At 40.5% G+C, this 22572-nt stretch overlaps 1 protein-coding gene across 19 annotated transcripts in view; it reads left to right on the top strand.

Moving 5' to 3' along the window:
• The window catches only part of SIPA1L1 (signal induced proliferation associated 1 like 1), a 503209-nt gene that overhangs the window by 138405 nt on the left and 342232 nt on the right, over window positions 1-22572 (top strand). For 17 of the 19 annotated variants that reach the window (XM_079911875.1, XM_079911870.1, XM_079911872.1 and 14 more), the window contains one exon: window positions 21677-21772. The gene's annotated coding sequence lies outside the window, so the exon portion shown is untranslated. Of the gene's footprint in view, window positions 1-15159; window positions 15182-19463; window positions 19896-21676; window positions 21773-22572 lie in introns of those variants that run through there. The other 2 variants (XM_079911864.1, XM_079911876.1) reach the window with 2 other exon arrangements.

The following is a 22572-nucleotide window of genomic DNA, read 5'->3' as shown; positions in this document are numbered from 1 at the left end:
TGGTTCTTCGGATCCGTAAGGCAGTTTGAACAGAAACACTACTGCTCTTTCTTCACTGCCCTCCTGGTTTCATCCTTGGTTCACAAGATTCAGTTGGCATCGGCGGTGTGTGTTCATTGCAGGTTGTGTGACGCAGAAAGAGAAGGTAAAGCCATTTTAAAAGGGTGCCTTTGAGGGCCCGACACATGTAGCGAATGCAACGTTTGATGAATAACTGACCACCTTCTGGGTGTTCAGTGGAAAGAGCAGTAATGGCTTTAACACTGAAGCAAGGCGTCGGGGGAACAGGGACTATGTTTTTCAGTAGATATTGTGGAGGAGAAATTGCTTGGGTAGTTCTCTGGTATCTTTCAAGTAAGAGAACATCTCTTTATGTTAGGGCTTTTCTCAGGTCCTCAGATTTATAAAATAAGTTGACCCATCTGCTCAGTAATTGTTAAGTTACATAATCTTTTTGCTTTTCATTGAATTGGCTTACTATACGTTATTTTATTTCAGCTTCTAAGAAACTGAACTATAGGTATTCAGTACAGTATCACTTGACATAATTGTCTGATAAAATCCTAAGTCTTTGTCTTTCCTTTTGAAGTACGTTTTAGAAAACTTACATCAATTGTATGAAATAATTTGAAAGGTATCTATATATTTAATTCTGTATCTTTTCCATGCCTAATTTTTTTCCCCTAGGAGGAATACGACTTACTAGACTTCCTAAAATCTTTTAGGATTTCCAAATTGCCTAATGACTTTTGATTTGAACTCTAGTCTAGTAATCATTTTTACTGGGGAGATAATCTCTAAGCTTCTGAAGTCATAGTACCCATTTATTGCACTCCTAAGGTTTTTTTTTTAATAACCTTTATTGAGTTTTAATTCACTTACTGTACAGTTTTCCCACTTGAAGTGTATCGGTCAGTAGTTCATAGAGTAGTGTAACCAGCACCATAAACAATTTTAGAATATCTTCATCACCCCAAAAGAAGCTCCAGCCCATTTGCAGTCACTCCCCACTTCTCCCCAATCCCACCCCACTTCCCTGCGCCCAGCCCTAGGCCGCCACTAACCTACTGTCCATCTTTATAGATTTGCCTCTTCTGGACGTTTCCTATAAATGGGAACATACGATATGTGTTCTCTTGTGCCTGGCTCATTTCACCGAGCCCTATCAAAGCACTTTAACTTTGGTGGTGATGTTACATATTTCAGAGTCAAAAGCAGACATTCCCTGTCTGCTGACACAGAAACTACAGCCTGTGCTGGGACCAGAGAAAATAGCAAAACCACCTGTTGCCGGGTGCGTTTGTAGAACCGGGAGTGAACTTTGAAGCTTTTGTAAGTAAAGCCTCCCTGGCACTCATCCACCAATGCACTCGCTACTCTCCGCTGCATGGTTGCTTGACTCTCTCTGCCTGACCACTGCCTGCTTCTTCTTTGACCATTTCAGACACCTCTGAGAAGTCATCTCTGATTCTTGCCTTTCTTTTACCTTGGGTCTGGTCCAGGAGTAAGCCTTGCCTTTTTCTCTTCCTTTTGAATTGACCGTTTTCAACTTGTCCTCTTTGTTTTATGACCACCATCTGATACAGACCCTTGACCTTTATACCTGGGTGGCTGGAGCAGCTCCTTTCTGACCAGCTTGACTCTTGCTGCCCCAGGCTCCGGGCGTCTTGCCTGATTATTCTTTCTGATGGATCGTTTAGGTACGTGTGCCACCTGGAGGAATTTAAGTGGTTCCAGCACATCAAAACGTGCGCTTTCCTGCCTGCTTCGTGACCTTTCTCTTGGGTCTCTCCTTTCCTGTTCATCTGATATCTTTGGCCTCCCCAGGACTGTAGGACTGTGTTTCTGCCTTCATGTGCAAGGCCTCTGTTCTCTCCTCTTCCCAACTATTTCTGACGTCCTTTGAGCCTTTGTTCATTTTCGATTTTAGTTCCATTCAATTCAAAACGTAGGTGAAATCAATATACTTCGTTCTTTCTCTCTCTTATCCCCCTCCCTGCGTATCTTGCTCTTCACCATTATCTTGTCTCCCTTGTCCCTGCTGAGGCAATTCCAGCCCCTGAACTCTAGTTTTATCTGTAACTTTCTCAACCTTCAAGGCTCACCTCCTTCATTGCTGTCTTTCTGGTTGCTGTAACTCACCTCGATTTCTCCCTTGTTTGGAATGCTGGTGTACTGCATTGTATACTTAAAGAGCTTACAGTTTAATAATTAATGCCTAATTCATCAAGGATGTTTAACCTGGAGACGACTCAGAAGGAACGTCACCCCTTGTCACAGGAATTGAAAATCAGTCATAGGGAAGTCATCAGTCATAAATTGCATTAGGCAATTTGGAAATCCTTTGTTTTCTCAGACCCCACAGGGTAGAACAATGAGGAAATACAGGTGTTTGAATGAGCATCAGAAAGGACTTTTCTAGAGCTGCACGCAGGTGTGCCAGGCTATGTTCTGTTGCCCATCCCCGTGCATTTAGGACCGGGTCATTGTCAAGGCCATTCATACATACAGTTCACGGGGGCTCGGTGAGATGCATGGTTCTCAGTCTCCCTGGAGTATCAGAATCACCTGGGCAGCATTTTAAGTACTCAGATTCTCAGTCTTTGGAAAGTTCAGATTGAGTAGTGAAGCCAGGCTTGGAAACTTTTGAGTTAGATAACACTTTTAGGCCCAACATCCAATGAATGTCGCATTTGTTTGCCAAATTTTTATTGAATGCGTGCATCGTGTGGCAGTGTAAAATTGTGGGTTTTGCTTTCGTAGGACCTCGAGTCAAGGAGGGCATGCAGACAGACCGTGAAACGCCCTGTGATTTCTCCTCAGGCAGATGTAGATTCTTGGAGGATAGGAACCATTTCTCATTTTGTTTATTTGACCCAGCGGGATGGGCGCATTGACATTCATTCTTGTGTGGTAAACTGATTAACCTGCTGTTTACTGATTTACTCCCCGTTGGAAGGCTTGTTACTGTGTTCTTTAACCAGTCGTTTTCATGCAGCTTAACTTCTCGGTTGAAAAGGAACAACTGTATTCCCAGTTGCATCATGACAGGTTCATCCTTTTGATTTTATTGCTTTCTAGTAATAAAATTTACATTGGCCACCATTTATTGAGGACCCACTGTGCCAGGCACTTCGTGTGACATTATTGCTAATCTTTATAATAAGCCTGCAAGATAGATATTAGGACTCTGAGTGGGAGCCAAGATGTTGAGTTCTTGTTATAGAATTTCTTCTTATACATATTTACAGACATTGCAATAGCCACTGAGCTGGGGAATTGTCTAGTACAGTCTTCCGTTGGGACCAGATGGTTGAAATCATGATTTGGCTGTATGCATAGGATGTGTTTTCTTGTTGGAATGCTAGAAAGCCTGTCTACATATAATAGGGTTGCTATGACCATCACCCTTAAACACTATACCATGCTGATGATGGAAGCTCCCCACCCATTTCTCCAGTGAAAGGCTGGTTTTGCTGGTGTAATTTTTAAGCGTGGTGGCCGTGTTGTACCACGGTGGAGAGTCAGGGACAGTTCTTTGTATCTTAAGCGATGATCTGGATTTCCCAGAGCTGGCATGTGACCCATTTGGTGGTCTCTTTCCCTGTATCTGTTGTAGGACTTTGGCCTGTCAACGTGACCTCCACCAGGGCTCCGTTAACAATGGTCATAAATACGTTCCGCTGAACTTCAACCATGCGTTGGTTTTATGGTAGGTTCTTTACTTATACCATCTCATTTTTATCCTTATGGAATTTCTGTGAGGTAGGTGTTATCAGTATTTAACAGATGATGAAGCTGGAGCTTGGAAAGTTTCAGTAACTTGTGTTGTTTTGAGACTCTATTTGCACTTTTCCAGGGGACTCAGGCATGGTTTACACAGGAGTTAACTTCATTTCTTTCTATTTCTCTTACTTCTTCCTATTGCTTCACCAGGAAAACTTGGGTGGTGCATGAGTGAACTTTTAGGAGTTGAAGAAGACTTGAGTATGTCTGATCCCTATCCAAATTTTTGGATAATGTATTTTTCTCCCTTCCAGTGGAGTCAAAATAATAGTTGTCATTGAATGTTCTCTTTGGTCAGTTTTCTGAGATGTGGGAAACAACCTCACGAGGGGCTCCTACCTGCCAGAGAAGTTCCAGGCTCAGGGTTCCTACTATGTCTAGTACAAATAGCTAGAGGAAATGTAAATATTTATAATTGTGGTGAAATCAATAAAAATCTGCACAGAGTTTGGAATAACCACAGAATTTTTTTTTCTAGTAAGAACACTTTCATTTTACTTCCCAACTGAAGGCATGACCAAAAAACATGAGAAATGTATTTTCTGGGTGAAATGCTTACTTTCTCATCTTGCAGCATGAATTCTGCTGTGAAGTTATCATCTTGTCGTTGATTTCTGCCTGTCGCCCTAAAATTATCGTGCTGTCATCATGTCAGCATCTGCATTGTTTTGAAATAAGTGTCTTTTAAGAGGTCGGAGGCATGTTAGAAATATATAGATTTTTAAAGAGAGGTTAATGGAACTGAAGTTAATTGCAAATACAAGAAACAGGTGTAAGATTAGTCCTGGCAATCAAGTGTGCTTCTAGGAAACACACATTCAATTGATCAAACAGAATTGAAGTCACTAGTAAAAGTTAATTAGTTAACTTAGGTCATGGTGAAAAGGGGGAACATTTTTACTGCCCTGATTTTTCTGTTGAGTTGTGGGCTTTGTATGTTTATTGGATCCAGCATACCGTTCTTTAAACTTTGTGTTCAGGTCATTCCTCCAAACCAAATATTTGAGACTTCTCTTTCACGTTAAATCAACCCTCTAGAGTTTGCTTTAGTATTTAGGCTTATTTGACCTTAAGGACAAAGATTAGTTTTAAAGTGTGTTGTTGGGATTTCCCTGGCGGTCCAGTGGTTGGGACTTTGCCTTCCACTGCACGGGGTGCGGGTTCGATCCCTGGTGGGGCAGCTGGGATCCCACATGCCTCTCGGCCAAAACACCAAAACAAAAAACAGAAGCAATATTGTAACAAATTCAATAAAGACTTTAAAAAAAAATGGCCCACATCAAAAAAAAATCTTAAAAAAAAATTAGATAAGTTCTATCTAAAAAAAAAAAATAATAAAGTGCGTTGTTGAATTTTGGTGGCTGACCAGGGCCATGACGTGCCATCTCACTAGGGCACAGAGCCCCGAGGTTATTATGAGCTCAGTTTGGGGTGTCCTCATTCATAGCAAGGTGCACAAGGATCTTGCATCTGTCACCATCCTGGTCTTGCTTGACCACTGCAGCAGTGAATCACCTTGAGTAGTTCACCTTGTCTGCAGGTTGCAGACTTTTCATGTTTAACTGCATTGACTGTTTGAAAGCTACCTTGTAAATGATGATACACAACTGCAATAATCCGAGTCCACTAAGGACATGCCACATTCGCACCTTGGTCTGCCCACCATCAGCCGGCAAAGTCCATTTCTAAATATTACCCGAACATTCATCATTCACTCCACAGCTATCGACTGAGCTGTTTTGTGCCAGGCACCTGCTGTGCATCAGATACTGTGCTGAGTGTTTGGGTTTTTCAAAAAAATTTATCTATTTTTGGCTGCATTGGGTCTTCGTTGCGGTGCATGGGCTTCTCATTGCGGTGGCTTCTCGTGTTGCGGAGCATGGGCTCTAGGTGCGTGGGCTTCAGTAGTTGCGGCATGTGGGCTTAGTAGTTGTAGCTCGTGGGCTCTAGAGCGCGGGCTCAGTAGTTGTGGCACACAGGCTTAGTTACTCCCCGGCATGTGGGATCTTCCTGGACCAGGGCTCGAACCCGTGTCCCCTGCCTTGGCAGGCGGATTCTTAACCACTGCACCACCAGGGAAGTCCCCTGTGCTGAGTGTTGTGCAGATAATTTAGCAGTCCTGTTCTCAAGACGCTGCCAGCTTGTTGGGGAACTCAGGAAGAATAAAAGAAAATGACCAGCAGGAGACTAAGGAAATCATTTCAATGTAGAGTCTTTCTTTTTTATTATGAAAGCATTGCATAAGGCTTTGTGGAAAATTGGGAAACTACAAGAAAGTTTGAAGAAAAAAGTCATCCACCATTCTGTCACCCAGGGGTAACCACCATTGTTTTCATGTTCCCTGTCTTTTAAAAATGGCTTCTAAAAACAAGCAAAACAGAGAGATCTGTCCAGTAAAAGAGGGCTTTCAGGTGCAGTTTGATGGGGAGAAGGAAAAGAGGCCCTGGGAAAAGTGCAGCGTTTCTATCGCTGGGGCTGTGACGTGGAGCACAGAAGCCTTAGGGAGGGGTGTTTGGGATTCCTCAGGAAGGAGGCACTGGGAGCAAAACCAGAGCTGCTTTGACCGTAGATTTCTCTCTGAATAGTTTCCGGGTACAAGTGTGGTGGGTTCTGACGGTTTGTAGGGCGGTAGCTGGCATCCCAGATGCTTTTCTCAGGCACTGATTTCACTTTCATCTATTCTACGGGAGTAAGGCAGAGCCTGCCCTCCAGGACAGGGTGTGAGGGATGATACACAAATTACATTGTGTCCACTGCTTGCCCAGGGTTTAAGTCTGGGAGAGTTCATAGTAGGAGAAGCAAGGAAAGAAACAGTGTTATTTTTCAGGGTCATTTATGTACTAGCACTTGTTTTGATATATTGTCTCATTTAATTTCCATCGCCAATGTTTGAGGAAGGAGTTTTCCTCATTTTTTATCGTTGAGATTTAGAAAATGGAGTCAGAGGCTAAGGTGCTGGCCTGTGTTACACAGTGTTTCATAGTAAGTGGCAGGGGCGCATTACAGGCTTTGGCACTGGAGACCTGGGTTCCATCCTACCAGTGTGACCTCAGGTAATTTCTCAACCTTTCTTACTGTTTAAAAAGGGGACAGTGCTGATGCTTAACTCACAAGGTTATTGTCAAGATGCGATGAGACAATGTATGTAACGTCCTTCTCAGAGGTGGGATTTAGTACCGATAGGTGGGAGCACTTAGGATGGCAGTGGGGCGGCAGCACGCACAGTGCCTGGCACATAATAGATGTCCAGGAGATGCCAATCACCCGTCCTTCCTTCTTAACAAGCCCTCCCAGCTTTTCAGTTTTCCTAGTATCTTTCCCTCGGATTTTTAAAGACCCTGATGGAAAGATACATTTCACTGGCCTTGTAAGGGTGGGTTCTTGGATCTATAAAATCAATTTCATCTGCATTACACAGGAAAATCCCATCTCATCAGTAGTTGTCTTTGAAAGGTCATCCTGAACATTTCCCCCTGGGTATCAGGTGAGGAGAGGTTAGGGGTAGGAAAGCTAAGAGCTCAGATGGAGGAAAGGGGAGTGGACAGAGGAAGGAATCAACTTGGGTATTTTCTCAGCTTAATTTGCTACCTGCCAGCCTCAACAAGGACTGTACTATAGCCAGGTGTGGCTGGGATTTGTAACAGTGAGCTGAGGTTAAGAGGGCAGGACAGGAACTTGTGTGGGACACATTTGGTTCTCCTTGCATACTCATGCTTCTTCATTTACATGTTCAATCAACAAACAGTTTGTTGAAACTGTCCTGTGTTCAGGGCACTCTCAGTCCTTGGAATTCAAAGGGAGCATCTGTTTTCATGAGCGCAAGCCAGGTTGACAGATGAGTAACAGAAAATTACAAGTCAAGTTTTAAGTGCCAGGGTAGAGGGAAGCTGGGGGAGCTTTGTGAAAACATCTTAAAATTATTTTTCTGTGTTTGCTTCTTCTGTTAAACCTTGAAGGCCAGGGCTGTGTCTTTTGTGATTTTGCAATCCCAGAACCTAATCTGAAATGCATCCCTGGATAAATATGTGTAAGTTCAAAGCTGGCACAGGGATAAAATAGTTTATAAATGGTGTGTTTCAACTATCTGTATATTCGTGGAAATCTCAACCCTATAAATGGAGACATCTGGTAAGTTCTTGACTTATTGGTAGTTCTTTTCTTAGAAGGCAGAAGATGGAAATTGTGACTAACTGATTCATACCGAGAACTTTGGGTGAAAGTGGCTATTTCGTCTTGGGGTTTTGCCGTGATGGAGGAGAATCTTTTGGCCTGGATTTTTAGGAAGAGATTTCACAAAGTTCAGAGAACAGATAGTGTACCTCCACGGCCAGCAGAACTATAAAAAGGAGTGTGGTTTCATCCAGATGGGTAGGGAGCTCCAAGAAACAAAAGTTGTGATTGTAGGATTTCAAATCCCGCTGATAAGGAAAAATGAGGCCCGCTTCTGAAGAGCTCATCACAGCTGTTAAAGGCCATTGCAGAAAAAAGGAGATTTTAAAAAATAACAGCTTTATTGATATATAATTCACATATCATATAATTAGCCCATTTAAAGTATACGATTCAATGGTTTTTAGTGTATTATTTACAGCTGTGTGCAACCTTCACCACAATTTTAGAACATTTTCATCACCTCAAAAAGAAACCTCATTCCCTTTAGCTCTCACCCCTCCCGTCCCCCCAGACCTAAGCAACCACTAATCTACTTTGTTTCTACAGATCTGCCTATTTTGCATATTTTATATAAATGGAATCATATATATGGTCTTTTGTGACTGACTTCTTTCACTTACCATAATGTTTTCAAGGTTCATCCACATTGTAGCATGAATCAGTGCTTTATTTTTATTGCTGAGTAATATTCCATTGTATGGATATATTAACACTTTGTTTATCCATCAGTTGATGGACATTTGGGTTGTTTCACTTTCTGGGTATTAAGAATAATGCTGCTATTCATGTGTAAGCTTTTGTGTGCACATGTGTTTTCATTTCTTTTGGGTCTATACCTAGGAGTGGAATTTCTGGTCGTATGGTAACTGTATGTTTAACCTTTTGAGGAATTGCCTGACTGTTTTCCAAAGTAGCTGTACCCTTTTACATTCCCACCAGCAGTGTAGGAAGGTTCCAGTTTGCCCACAGCCTTGCCAACACTTGTTTCTGTACTGTTTGGCTTTTTTTTTTTTTTTTTTAAACCCCACATTTGTTTATTTACTTATGGCTGTGTTGGGTCTTCATTTCTGTGCGAGGGCTTTCTCTAGTTGTGGCAAGCGGTGGCCACTCTTCATCGCGGTGCGCGGGCCTCTCACTGTCACGGCCTCTCGTTGCAGAGCACAGGCTCCAGATGCGCAGGCTCAGTAGTTGTGGCTCACAGGCCTAGTTGCTCCGCAGCATGTGGGATCTTCCCAGACCAGGGCTCGAACCCTTGTCCCCTGCATTAGCAGGCAGATTCTCAACCACTGCGCCACCAGGGAAGCCCTGTTTGGCTTTTTTATTTTGGTGATCCTAATGGGTGTGCAGTGGTATCTCACTGTGGATTTGACTTACATTTCTTTAATAACATGATGTTGAGAATCATTCATGTTTTTATTGGTCATTTGTATATCTTCTTTGGAGAAATGTCTATTCAGATCCTTGGCCCATTTTATAATTGAGTTGTCCTTTTATTATTGAGTTGTAAGAGTTCTTTATATACTCTAGACACACATCTTCTGTCAGATATATGATTTGCAAAATTTGTCTCCTATTCTGCGGTCTGTCTTTTTACTTTCATAGGAAGCCAGGTTTTAAGCAGTGTATAAAAGAAAAAAGGGCACATAATAAGCATGAAAACAAAATAGGTCTGAATGGCTACAAGTGTTTTAGAAAGGTTATAACTAGGATGATCTGTGGCTTGTAGGAAAAATTTTAAAATTACCACAATGATTTAAAAAAGCTTTTTGGAAGTAGAATACACATCAAATGCACAGATCGTAAAGATACAGGTCAATAAGTTATCAGAAAATGAATACACGTGTGTAACTACTATGCAGGGTCAAGAAAGAGCATTACCAGACCCCCAGAAGCTTTCTCATATGTCTTTGCAATCACTAGCCCTCTTTCTTCCTCAAAGGTAATTGCTCTTTTGACTTCTAACACCAGAGATTGGTTTTTACATATTTTTGAAATTTGTACAAATGACATCATACAGTATGTTTTCATACGTACTGGGTTTCTTTTGCTTAACATGTAAAATTTATCCATATGTTGCTTGTAGCTGTAGTTCATTGCTCTATAGTTTTCAATTATATGAATGTACAACTATATATTCTATTTTTTTATTGAGGTATAGTTGATTTACAAGGTTGTGTTAGTTTCAGGTGTACAGCAAAGTAATTCAGTTATACACACACACACACACACACACACACATACATATTGTTTTTCAGATTCTTTTCTAATGTAGGTTATTACACGATATTGAGTATAGTTCCCTGTGCTATGCAGTAGGTCCTTGTTGTTTATCTATTTTATATTTTGTTTCTGGTTTCTGTACTTCCACATGCATATTGGGATTGGGATTCCAGTTCCCATAGGGTCCTGGCATTCCTGGTGCTGGGGGCACAAAGGTTAGTGTCAGGTTCCCAGTTCAGATGATCAGCTTGAAGGAAGTATTCTTAGTGCATTTCTTTGCCTATATATATATCTTTAAATTAACTTTTTATTGAAGTATAGTTCATTTATAATGTTGTGTTAGTTTCAGATGTACAGCAAAGTGATTCAGCCATATCTAGCTAGCTAGTTAGATAGGTAGATAAAGATATCTACCTGTATATATGTTCTTTTTCAGATTCTTTTCCATTGTAGGTTATTACAAGGTAGTGAATATAGTTCCCTGTGCTATACAGTAGGTTCTTCTTGTTTAATCTATGTTATATACAGTAGTGTATATATGTTAATCCCAAATTTCACCCCCTTTCCCCTTTGGTAACCATAAGTTTATGTCTGTGAGTCTGTTTCTGTTTTGTAAATAAGTTCATTTGTATCATTTTTTTAGATTCCACACGTAAGTTATGGCATAAGATATTTGTCTTTCTCTGTCTGACTTACTGCATTTAGTATGATCATCTCTAGGTCCATCCATGTTGCTGCAGATTTTGCGCATATTTTTTGAATGGCTCAATTGTGGGAGAAACAGACTGATAAGCAAGTAATTGCCAGATATAGGCAGAGTGCCTGTAAAGCTGGTTGTGACATGCTTTGTGACGCTAGGTTGGAGAGTGAGGAAGAAGACTTCTTTGCGGAGGTGGTGTTGCTTCTCACATCTGCACAGACTAAGGGGAAGTGGATAGGTTGGGGAGGGCAGGTAGGTGCTGGGGCTTGGGTGTAAGAACATTTCTACTCTACACAGTAAAATGATTATGAAAAAGCTTCCTAGAAGTGGGAAGATGTTGCCACTGTTTGGCCTCATAGTGGAAAGCTTTGCATATCATGCTGAGGAGTTGGGACTTTATCTTACAGGTAGGAGGAGCTCTGGAAGGATTTTAAATATCCAGGAAGCGGAATGGTCAGATTTGCATTTAAAACATGTACTGATACATAATGTGGAAAATAAAAAATACTAATCCGAACTTAGGGAAACAGGAAATTCTTAGAAGAGTGAAGGTAGGGATTACCTGGACCAGAAGGCCAAGAAAAGTAACAGATTTTAGAGGGATTTAGGAGAGACTAAAACAGATCATTCTGTGCTAATCTTGTTTTCTTTTTAAAATAGATTTCAAGAAGGTTCGATAGGTATTAGTCAAGGGACTGCTGTCTTTTGATTTCAACAGAGTGTTTAGTTTAACAAAATGCTGTCCTTATGAAGAAGATGGAAAATACTGAGTGGGTATTTGGTGGGTTTGAAGCTCGTTGGATAAGTAGACTTAAAAAATGGTAGGTTTAGTGGATTTGCATCAGCTGGGAGGGAAGCTTTTCCTCCTGTGCTATTGGACTCTGTACTTGACTTCTGTTAGTTACAACTTTCATCTTTGACTGAAATGGTTTTCTTGTTGACAAATTTACTTGTGAAGTAAAATTAGAAAGGTAAGGTAATGTGGTAGTTGACAGAATCAAGGTTTTAAAGTATGCATGTTCAAAGAAGTGAAATTGCTGGGAGGAGGGTAGAAATTTTATCTTTTAATGTTTCAAGTACAATATACATAAGTATATAAACAGATATACAGTGTAAGTACATAGACATATACAGTATATCTGTGGTATTAAAGTTTCATGGAGAATTATTAAGAAAAATGTCTAAAAAGTCTCTTTTGGGAATGACAGTGAAAAAAGGTTGAGAAACAACACTGCTTTAAAAAGCACTTGAGGTTTGGAATGGTGAGCAAAATCTTACAGTGATGGATGGGTAGATGAAAGAGCTTACAGTTTTTAGAGAATCATTGTTTATAACTTTGATAACATCTGTGCCAAATTAATACAATGCAATCTCTTATTTTACTTTTGGTATTGGGGAGAAAAAGGCAGATACCAAAAAAAAAAAAAATCTTACAGCAAGGTAGAGATACAAGAAAATTTCTACATTTAGGATCAGAAACCAAAGACCTCGCTAGAGGATGGGAATATTTCTTGATTTATATGTTTATGTGAAGGGAGAAAAATTAGAGTTAAGTTTCTTTGTTAATTTTATTTGACCCTAAACTCAGTATAAGTTGAGTCCACAGGGTGGGTATGATAAGAGAATAGTTAATGCCAGCCTTATGCTTCATTTGTAAAAAACAGATGTTATGAGTTCAGAGTGTTCTGTTGTACTCCAGACTGGCCAGAACCTAATCTGGAAATGGGAAAAACTTGAGCATCCAGAGGGTGATCAGGAAGATGAGAGGTCTCGAAACCAGGTTGAGAAATGTACAACCAGAACAGCAACTGGCTTATTGCTTAAATATACCATGATGACTGCAAGAATACATGCCATGAATCCACAAACATAATTAAGTTGGGCAAGGCTGTATCATTAATAAATCAATTAAATCAGTGTTTATTGAGTGCCTGTTCTCTGCCAGGCATTGTTTTAGGCATTGGGGACCCAGCACCCAACAAAATGGACAAAATACCTGAACTTGTGGAATTTGTAGTTTAATGAGTGGAGAGAGACAGTAAATAAGATATGCCTGTAAAATAGACCTAGTATGTAAGATAGTGTGTTAGATATTGACAAGTGCTAAAGTAGAAAAGTAAGAGAGGAAGAAGGATATGACATATTGGGGAGTGGTAGAAATTTTAGATAGAGAAGTCGGGCTAGAGAAGGCCTTATTGGGAAGGTGATTAAAAAGAAAAACTTTAGGGCTTCCCTGGTGGCGCAGTGGTTGAGAGTCCGCCTGCCGATGCAGGGGACACGGGTTCGTGCCCCTGTCCGGGAGGATCCCACATGCCAGGGAGCGGCTGGGTCCGTAAACCATGGCCGCTGAGCCTGCGCGTCCGGAGCCTGTGCTCCGCAACGGGAGAGGCCACAACAGTGAGAGGCCCGCATACCGCAAAAAAAAAAAAAAAAGAGTAACTTTATATATCATAGTATAACAAGCATACAGAAAAGGGCAGAAAGCACAAGTATATGGTGAGATGAATTTTTACAAAGTGAGTACACTGTGTAGTCAATGCTCAGATTAAGAGCAGACTATTATATTATTGGTCCCTCAGAAGGCCTGGTTACCCCTTCCCAGTCAAAGCACTACCCACTGACTACTAACACCATGGCTTAGGTTTTTTTTGGCCAGTTTCTGAGCTTGATTTTACCGTGATCACGCATAATCTGTTCTTTTGTTTCTGGCTTCTTTCACTCAACATTGTGTTTGTGAGACACATCCATAGCCTTACAGGTATTTGCAGTTCATTCATTTTGGTTGCTGTAGAGCATTCCATTGGATGATGGTGCCACAGTTGTTTCCTGTCTTTGGCTAGTGAATCGTGCTGCCATGAATATTCCCGTCTATGTCTTTTGTCAAGACACCTATGGGGGATATAATTAGGAGTAGAATTGTTGGGTCATGGGGTATGTGTATATTCACTTTCGTAGATACTGAGAAACAGTTTTTCCCAAGTTTATATGTCCATCAGCAGCATAGGAGAGCTCCACATTCTTGACAACACGTGGTATTTCCTGCCATTTAACTTGAGCTGTTCTGGTGGGTGTGTAGAAGTATTCTATTGTGGCTTTAATTTGCATTTCCCTGAAGACTAATGCAGTTGAGGACTTTTTCATGTGTTTATTGGCCATTTTGATATCCCTCTTGGGGGTGATGGAAACAATCTGTGTCTTCCTCTGGTGAGAAGTGGTTGAATAGGGACACATTTTAAGAGTAAGGCTGACAGGTTTTGCTCATGGTCTAGAAGTGGGGTGTGAGAGAGGAGTCGGGAATGCCCTTAGGTTTTATTTATTTATTTTTGCCTGAGCAGCTGGAAGGAGGGGAGTTGGGATGTTGGAGATGCGAAAGGCAAAGAGCTGGAGCAGTGGTACCTAGACTCTGGCATTTTACACATGTAATTATGATCTTTTTTTTTTTTTTTAGCGTTTTGTAAAGAAAGGCCATTTGTATACCAAAAGAATAGGAAGGACATAATTTCAGAATATAGGGCAACCCTTTAAATGAGATAAATTTAGCTTTATGTAAGACTCATGAGCAAGTTTTTTTCCTCATTTCCCTGAGGACCTACAGATGCAGGTATTGTTTTGCAGACCAGCTTTGGGAATCACTGATCTGTGGTATTATGTACGCATCCCTTGATTTTGACACTGTTAATAAATCAGCATTAAACTTGCAGTAAGATTGACTGAAGTTAGAGTCTAAATATGAGAAACCATAAAAAACATCATAGTAGGCCATGTGTCATTTCTAGCCCAGAAAGACTTCATTTCTTAAAAAAAAAGAGAACAGATGCATCCCAAGGACACATATGGCACATGCGTAGTCATAGTAAAGCTCGGTACTCATCTTAGTAACTTCTTTGCCGATAGGCTCTATGAAATGATTGTTTCAAAGATTTTGTTTTGAAGTAGCCAAGCTCCAAGTTTCCTAGATTCTTTTTTTTTTTAAAGCAAATTGATTTGCCTGTCCTTAGGGAATCGTAGAGTTATGTTTTAACTTTTCTGTATTCCCATTCTTCCCACCACCAGTGTTAAAGCTAAGTGCGCTGTAAAGTGTTTGATGAAAGCAGTTCGGGGCAGCGGGAGGGGAAGTGGTCCTGCAGCAACAGAGGTGAAGCAGGCCTCTGTGCCTGTGCCCCAGAGCTAGGTTGGCACGAACTTTAGTAGGCTGTCTCGAATCTCGTGCTTTCCTTTGAATTGAATACCCACTTTCTATCTGGCAGAGCATTGAGACGCCTCGTGAATAGTATCAGTGTCATTAATTGGCTTCAGAAGTGTGTAAGTGATCTTTTATATGAAAGTTGTGCCTTTGAGTATTACCTGAGAAAGATTTTGTGCCGCCTGATATGCAGAGTAATTTTATTATTCAAACATATCGAATGTGCTTTGTGAGATCCTGCGGCCATCTTAAAGAACAGTATTAGTAACAGTTGATTACATTTCTCCGCTTTGCTAATTGATTTTATGGGACGTAATGTCTTTCTGCGAAGAAGAGAATTTTAACGTGCATAATCACTTCTCACCATTTCCAGTCTGCTTTTGGCGTTAGGTAATAGTGTCATATTTTAGTTAGCTGATGTGTCTGTGGTTTTAACGTGGTTATCTTGCCCTGAGGGATGGGAGAACATAAGTGCAAAGTTCATTGCCGCCTTGTGAATTCAGTTGTGCCTTGGCACAGAGTGCCGATCGCTTTGGCATTCAAACACAGCATTAGATCACCTTGTCTGCAGTTTGGAAATGTTCTGAAAGTGCTACCTAACCCTGCAGGATTCTCCATAAACTTGAGCTGCTATAGGAAGTGATGTTTATTGTATCTCGTTCTCTACCTTGCCAAGTTACTGTCATCAGACTCTTTATTGATAGAAAATTAGTTAGGCAAAAATCATTTTCTTCTTTTTGTGTGGCAGAGGTGATGAAATTTAGGAAAAAATACATATAAGAAAAGGTTGGAGGTGTTGATTGTGGATTTGAGCCCTGGCTCAAAACAAAGAACTTTTGACTTACAGTGGAATGTTCTGTGGATTACTCGTGTCTTTCAGTCTCAGCTCTGGTATGGGGAAATAACGAAAGGAATATGTGCCACATGAATTGGTCAGGGTTTTTAGTTACAGATACTAAGATCTATTCTAGTTAGTGTAAGCAGAAAGGGATTGATTAAGGCTGCTAGGTAACTCAGAAAATCATCAGGAGAGCTGAAGAAAGAGACTGGGAGTGGTTGGCTGTCAGTACTGCACTGTGGAACGTGCCCTCCCAGGAGCTGCAGCCCCTGCTTGGGTCAGGGTGCTTCAGAGGGGAAGCCAGAGCCGAGATCACTCTGCTTTTGTCGTTGAGCAAAGTGGATGCTGCACACTCTGCCACCCACCTTGCTTCTTTCCCCGTATAACTCTGAGACTCCATTCTGAAGGAGTCCCGGGTGGTGTGTCTGGTTGGTGGTACTGTTACTGACTTGAGTCCTTGGACTCTTCAGTCAGTAGAAGTTGAAAAGAGGACAGACGAGAAGTTCAGGCAAGGCTTTATTGGGACTCATGTTGTGAGGGAGCAGAAACAAGTAACAGGTTCCCTTGGTCACTCTCCAAGGAGGGCAGGCTGGTTCCTTAAATGGGGTGAGGATGGGGGGATGAGGGCAGGGGTGGAGCCGTGGGTGGGGCCAGAGGTGATCTGCCCACCCCTTGTGTGGTGCTGTGTGCAGGGATCATGTGCAGTGCCCTGCTTTTGCTCCCAACACCTCAGAAATGGCAGTTGGTAGCCATTTTGTATCTTATTGTTCATGATTTCCCCAACTGCAGTGTGTGTAGTCATTTTTAGTCCCCTAGTCCCCTATAGTTTCTTTGTATTTTGTTGCTGGAGGAGATGTTTGTCCAGGTGTAAGTATATCCCAGAGGAAGGCAGGAAAGGATGCTCCCAGCCTCGGTTTGTTTATTTGCTTTTTAAAATTCTACAGTGAGAAGGTGGGCTTTGCACAGCGGGGAACTCTTCATTAAACTGTGGTGAGAATGGACCAAGGATTTTCAGCCCTCCTGAATAAACAGCTGCTTGTTACAGCACCTATTTTTTTAATACATTTCTTTATTTATTTTATTTATGGCTGTGTTGGGTCTTCTTTGCTGCGCACAGGCTTTCTCTAGTTGTGGAGAGCGGGATCTACTCTTTGTTGTGGTACGTGGCTTCTTATTGCGGTGGCTTCTCTTGTTGCGGAGCACGGGCTCTAGGCTCACAGGCTTCAGTAGTTGTGGCTCACGGACTCTAGAGTGCAGGCTCAGTAGTTGTGGCTCATGGGCTTACTTGCTCCGCAGCATGTGGGATCTTCCCAGACCAGGGCTTGAACCTGTGTCTCCTGCATTGGCAGGCAGATTCTTAATCACTGCACCACCAGGGAAGCCCTACAGTGCCTATTTGAAATAATGTCATAGCAGCTACACTAATGGGTTACAGGTAACTTTTAAGGAAGCCTAGTATTTAAAAGCACACTTTAAAAAATTGGGGGTAGTGGTGCATAAAGAATATTTAAAACTCTGGCAGTTTCATGCTTGTGTTACTTTAGAATTTCTATGATAGTCTGGTGCAATAAGAGTATGTAGATAATAAAGTTGAGACGAGAATATCATCTTTTTGCACATTCTTTTGCCCTTGGTGAGCTAGTCAAGGCCCATTCTTGTGGATCTTTTGATCAGAGAGGGAGAGTGGTGATTTTATGCATGGGTCGATATGAATTGATACTGTTACTAGAGGAGCAAATTAGAGTGTATGGATCTGGTATATAGGGTTTCATATAGCCCTATGTCAAAAAGTATTATACTTTTCGATATAGGGTTATTTACCAAAAGTTTTTTTCTGAAGTGGACTTATCCCTAGAAGGGACTTAGAAATCATTTGGTTCAAACCCTAGTTTTATAGTTGAGAAAATCATGTGATGTGATTTGCTCAAGGTTACAGGGCTGGTTGGTGGTGAGGCCTCCTGATTTCACAGTCCAGTCTTTTCCCATTAAACCCTGTAGAAGAGCAGAGGTTTCACCACAGTGGGAAAAGCTCAGCCAGTGCCTATTGAGTTCCCGTCCTGAGATTTAAGTCCTGACTTGTAGTTGGGCCATCTCAGTGGGGTTGTTGGTTGGATAACACTGGTGCTTTTTTTATGTGTCAAATGAATACTTGGAAATTTCTTCTTGAGGTTTGAGGAGTATGAATCATAGAAGTAAGAATTTTGTTAGAACAACCCTTGTGGGTGTGGAGGGGAACACACAATGAGCATGCCTAATTGAAGATGTAAGTTTCACTTGGTAGAAAAAGCTGCAAAAATGAAGGGGGTTTACACACAGCTCTCTTTTATTTACTCTTCTGTTTGCTCATACACAGAACTTTTTCTCTTAAGGCATGTGTTATTACATGCATAATCAGTACGAGGTAAAAATTACTAGGAAAGTTAAATTTGGTTCACTTCTCACCTCCTTCAAGTCTTGGCTCAGAGCTGTCTTTGTAGTGAGTCTTACCCCGACCCATTCTGTTTAAGAGTGCAACCCATCTTCCCTCCATTCATTCCTGAATCCCCTTATTCTTCCATCCTGGCCTTTTTCTTTTTAACAGCACAGATCCCCTCTAATATTATATGTGTATATCCCATATAATTTGTCTATATATTATGTTTATCGCCTATTATATATCTTCTCCATTAGACTATAGGCTCCACAAAAGCAGACTTTTGTCAGTTTGTTTGTACATCCCCAGCAAGAAGAATAAATAGTGCCTGGTCCATAGTACGGATTCAATATATATATGTTGAATGAATGAACTTGGCAAAAGCAGCTACTGTTTAGGATTCCTACTAGTAAAATGACAGATTCTCAATACCAGTGATTATTTTATTTGTGAACTCGTTGGGGATGGCAACATCTTCAGTTGGTATATAAAGAAAATAAATTGTTTAAAGTGTGTGAGTTGTGTTACATACAGTGTTCTGGAACTTCCTTGCTTATCTGACAATAAACAAGGAGTTTGGACTCAGATGAAAAAAATCATTACATTTTCAGCTTGAATCAGTGGAACAAATTCTTTAGATATTAGAATCTAGATAACTAAATGATAAAAACGCACACAGAGCTTCTCAAATATAGACTTGGACAGTAGCTGGTTTTAAATGTAATTGACTTAAAAGGTTTTCATTTTCAACATTGAGGCCAAAAAAAAAAAAGGGGCAGGTTTCAGAGTCTTGGGGTACTGAGGCAATAGGGGAGGGAAGAGGAGGGAATTAGAAGTCTCTGCAGAGTGGAAGATGCTTCGGTAGAGTCTTCCAGATGTGAAAGTACATTTCTGAACCTTTTTGGAAAAGCTAAAACATGAGACAAGGAGATACATTTCGTGCAGATAAAGTCTAGACTGTTCTGAAATTTTCACTTCGCTATGCTGTGGTAGCCTCCTAGGAAGTTCTAGGACATAATGTAGTTTATAAATGCTCATTTTTATTATTTAAAGAGATATTTGACTTTAGAAATTCAAGGGAAATAAAGATGATGCTTCATATATTAGGAAGATGTTAAGAGACCTAGAAAATACCTTAGAAATCAAGTATTCTGACTTTTTATATAAGCTTAAGCCCAAAGCTTAAATGATTTGCCCAATATCACACAACTAATGAATGGCAGAATTCGTACTATTTTTGTCACAAATTTTCACTGAAGTATGCTTAATAGGAGAGGAGTGTATAAACCTGTCTTTGGAGGTAACCCAGGGAGCAATTATGAATTTGTTTAGAGATTTATATTTTATCTTAAAAATTTATGCAGGTATTTTATCTTATTCAAATTATTTATGTCCTCTTTTTATGTGTGTAGGCTTTTTTTTTTTTTTTTTGCAAAAAATGTGCTTATTTGAGGAATCGTCATTTGGAATTTGAGGAAATGAACAGAATGAAAGAGCACCTTATTATCGTAGAAGTGTTAAAAAAAATCAGTTTTAAAGAAAACTACAACAGGGAAATAGCTCTACTTGATCTGTTCTGAAGGTAAATATATTGGGGAAACTAATTATAGTGCAGTGAAAATATTTAGAAAATATTTTAAACCTCAACTTGAGAAGATAGCATTGCTATTTTTGTCATTTCAACATTCTGTGTAAATGAAGTAAGATATGATTTGTATCTTTTTGCTAAAGATACTGGTTTGGAAGGGATCAGTTTTAAAAAAGAGAGAGAGATGGTTTGTATATATAATTTGTCCATATTTTTTCCTGACCATAAAATTAGACTATACTTATATGGAGAAAGACAATCAACCCCACCCTATCCTTCCCCAGCAGGGAATACTCTGAAGGTTCTTCTTGATCTTTCATGTTAATTTTTTCTTTTGTAACACATGGTTAAATGAGATACTTATTATGCGGTCCGGTAGAGTCATAACTTGATTTTAATATGCTCCAAAATATTGTTTCCACAACTAATTAGAGAGTAGGATGTAAAAGGAAGAGCACTAGACTGGTGGTCAGGAGACTGTGATTTAATCTTATTGGTGAAGTGAGAGTTTCACAGTGATAATGGAGTATTGAGGTCTCTTCCAGCTCTAAGAGCTTATGAATCTGTATTTGCTCGTAATATGCTTAGTGCGTCCAAACACAAATTTTCTAAAATTTAAATGTACAAAGAGTGTATATATTTCATGTTGTTCATTGTCTCCACACAGAAGCTTCCTCAAGATGAATACTTTGGGAGCCAGTGCCCATTGGTTTAGTCTGGTCAGTGGGTTTTCCTGTGTGACTCCAGAGGCATCATTATGCAAGCACTTGCTGAATGGTCACTGGTGGCTCACAGCAAGCTCTTCTCTGCTAGTCAGGGTGGATTCTGTGAGCCTCTTGGCAATTTTCAGACCACCTCCAAAGACATGAGGAACTTTCAAATTGGGCCTGCAATCTTAAGGAACTGGAACTTGGAGTCTATCTGAATTTTTATTGTCTGGTGTTTGCAGATTTTCCTTTGATTGCAGGTGTCAAGGTCGGGAGGCCCTTGTGCTTGTCTTGCCGTGCTAGTATCACCTTGAAGGTGTGCTGTTGTGTGTGGTTTCAGTTGTCTGTGTCACACCAGCTAGTTTACTAGTGCTGGGTGGAGAGGGTATTTCTGTACCCTACAGAATTACTGGATTCATATCCCAGTCTGGCAGAGTTATATGTTTAGAAGTTCAAGAATGGTATCTGTTGGCAGGCATGACTTGACAGATAGTGAGTGGCGAAGAAGTGCAGTTATGGTGAAGATAACCAGGCCAGAGCCCCAGCTCCTCAAATAGCTACTATAGCGTAGTACCCAAGAGAGTCATTTTTCAGAAATCATAGCTCTGAAGTGAGAGATAGCTTTACGGCCCCTGAATTATTTTGTGATTTAGCTCTCATTTTTCACATCTTCTGGATTTGAAGTTTTGAAGAACTTGGCAGTGTGTTCAAATATGGTCTAGACAGAATAAGCCCAAGGTACCCCGTTAAAGACTGAGTTGAGGCTGAAGAAAGCCTTTACGCCTCTTTCATTTCACTAAGGTATGACAGTATTAGAGCAGATGGGAGGCTAGCGTTTGAGCTTAAGTTGTGTGAAAACTTCAGCAGCCAATTGGCTGACTCTTAATGGTAAGTCAGGAAGAACCACCCACGTTTTCCATTTTGGATTTGAGTCACAGAGAACAGGTTTCCTGCAGAAACCATTTGGCTTTAACGAGTGTACGGAAATTTCGTCTTTGATTAAATTGATGTTTTTATCTTCATTATACATGTGGTTCACATTAATTATTTCCCCTTTTCAATCCATAGGTTCAGTTTCAACTTTGAATCTCCTGTAGGACTGACTGTAAACTAATTTCCCAAGATTTTTGTATAAGAGATAGATGAAAAGGACTGTACTTTCAGGTAAGGATCGAGTTTTACTTTCTCTTAGTAATACACGGCTCCCTTGGCCAAGTTTGGGGTTCCCCTACCCCCTTTCACATGAATAGCAGTATAGGTGAATTTTTTAAAAGATGGCAAATTGAATTCTCCAGACAAGTTTCCACCTGTTCGGGATGACCTAAGAGGTGTCAAAGGGCTGGCTACTTAAAACAATTAGAGAAGCAATATGTGATGATGATTGAAACACATGCACATGTTCATTCAAAATGGCTTATAAAACTGTAAGTTTTTTTAGGGGAAGGAAATCATCTTTCTGATACCTACTACCTTCTGCCTATGATGGATTGATCATTCTGTCATCTGTTTGTCTGTTTTCTGTTTTAAAGCTTAAAGACATGGATGGTTTTAAGATTAATTTTTCTATCTCTGTGGCATCCCGAAGTACTTATAAGAGTTCTGGGCTTGAGAAGATTATAGCAAAAAGATCTGTACTCAAAATAATTTGGATAGGGCTAGTATTTAGAAATGAGTTTTCTCTAGGAAGAAAGGGAACTGTGCAGACCAAAACCAAACCCAAAAGCAAAACCAAACACCACCCCCCCCCCCGCCCCGTCACCCCGCCGCCCCAACCCAAATTCGAAGAAACCACATGGCATAGGAAAAATTGTGCTGAGTTAGGATTGCCGTAGTGTTTCTGGTTACAAATGAAAGTACATTTCCGAGAAGTAATAAAGTGGATTTTTTAATCAGTTGCCTAATTTTCCTAATTGATTTTGAGATATTGAACCACTTCTAAGTTAATTTTTGTACCTCTTTAGGAT

Source organism: Stenella coeruleoalba, assembly GCF_951394435.1.
Source record: "Stenella coeruleoalba genome assembly, chromosome: 2".
NCBI classification, from domain to species: Eukaryota; Metazoa; Chordata; class Mammalia; order Artiodactyla; family Delphinidae; genus Stenella; species Stenella coeruleoalba.
This window is presented reverse-complemented; position numbering and strand designations above follow the sequence as displayed.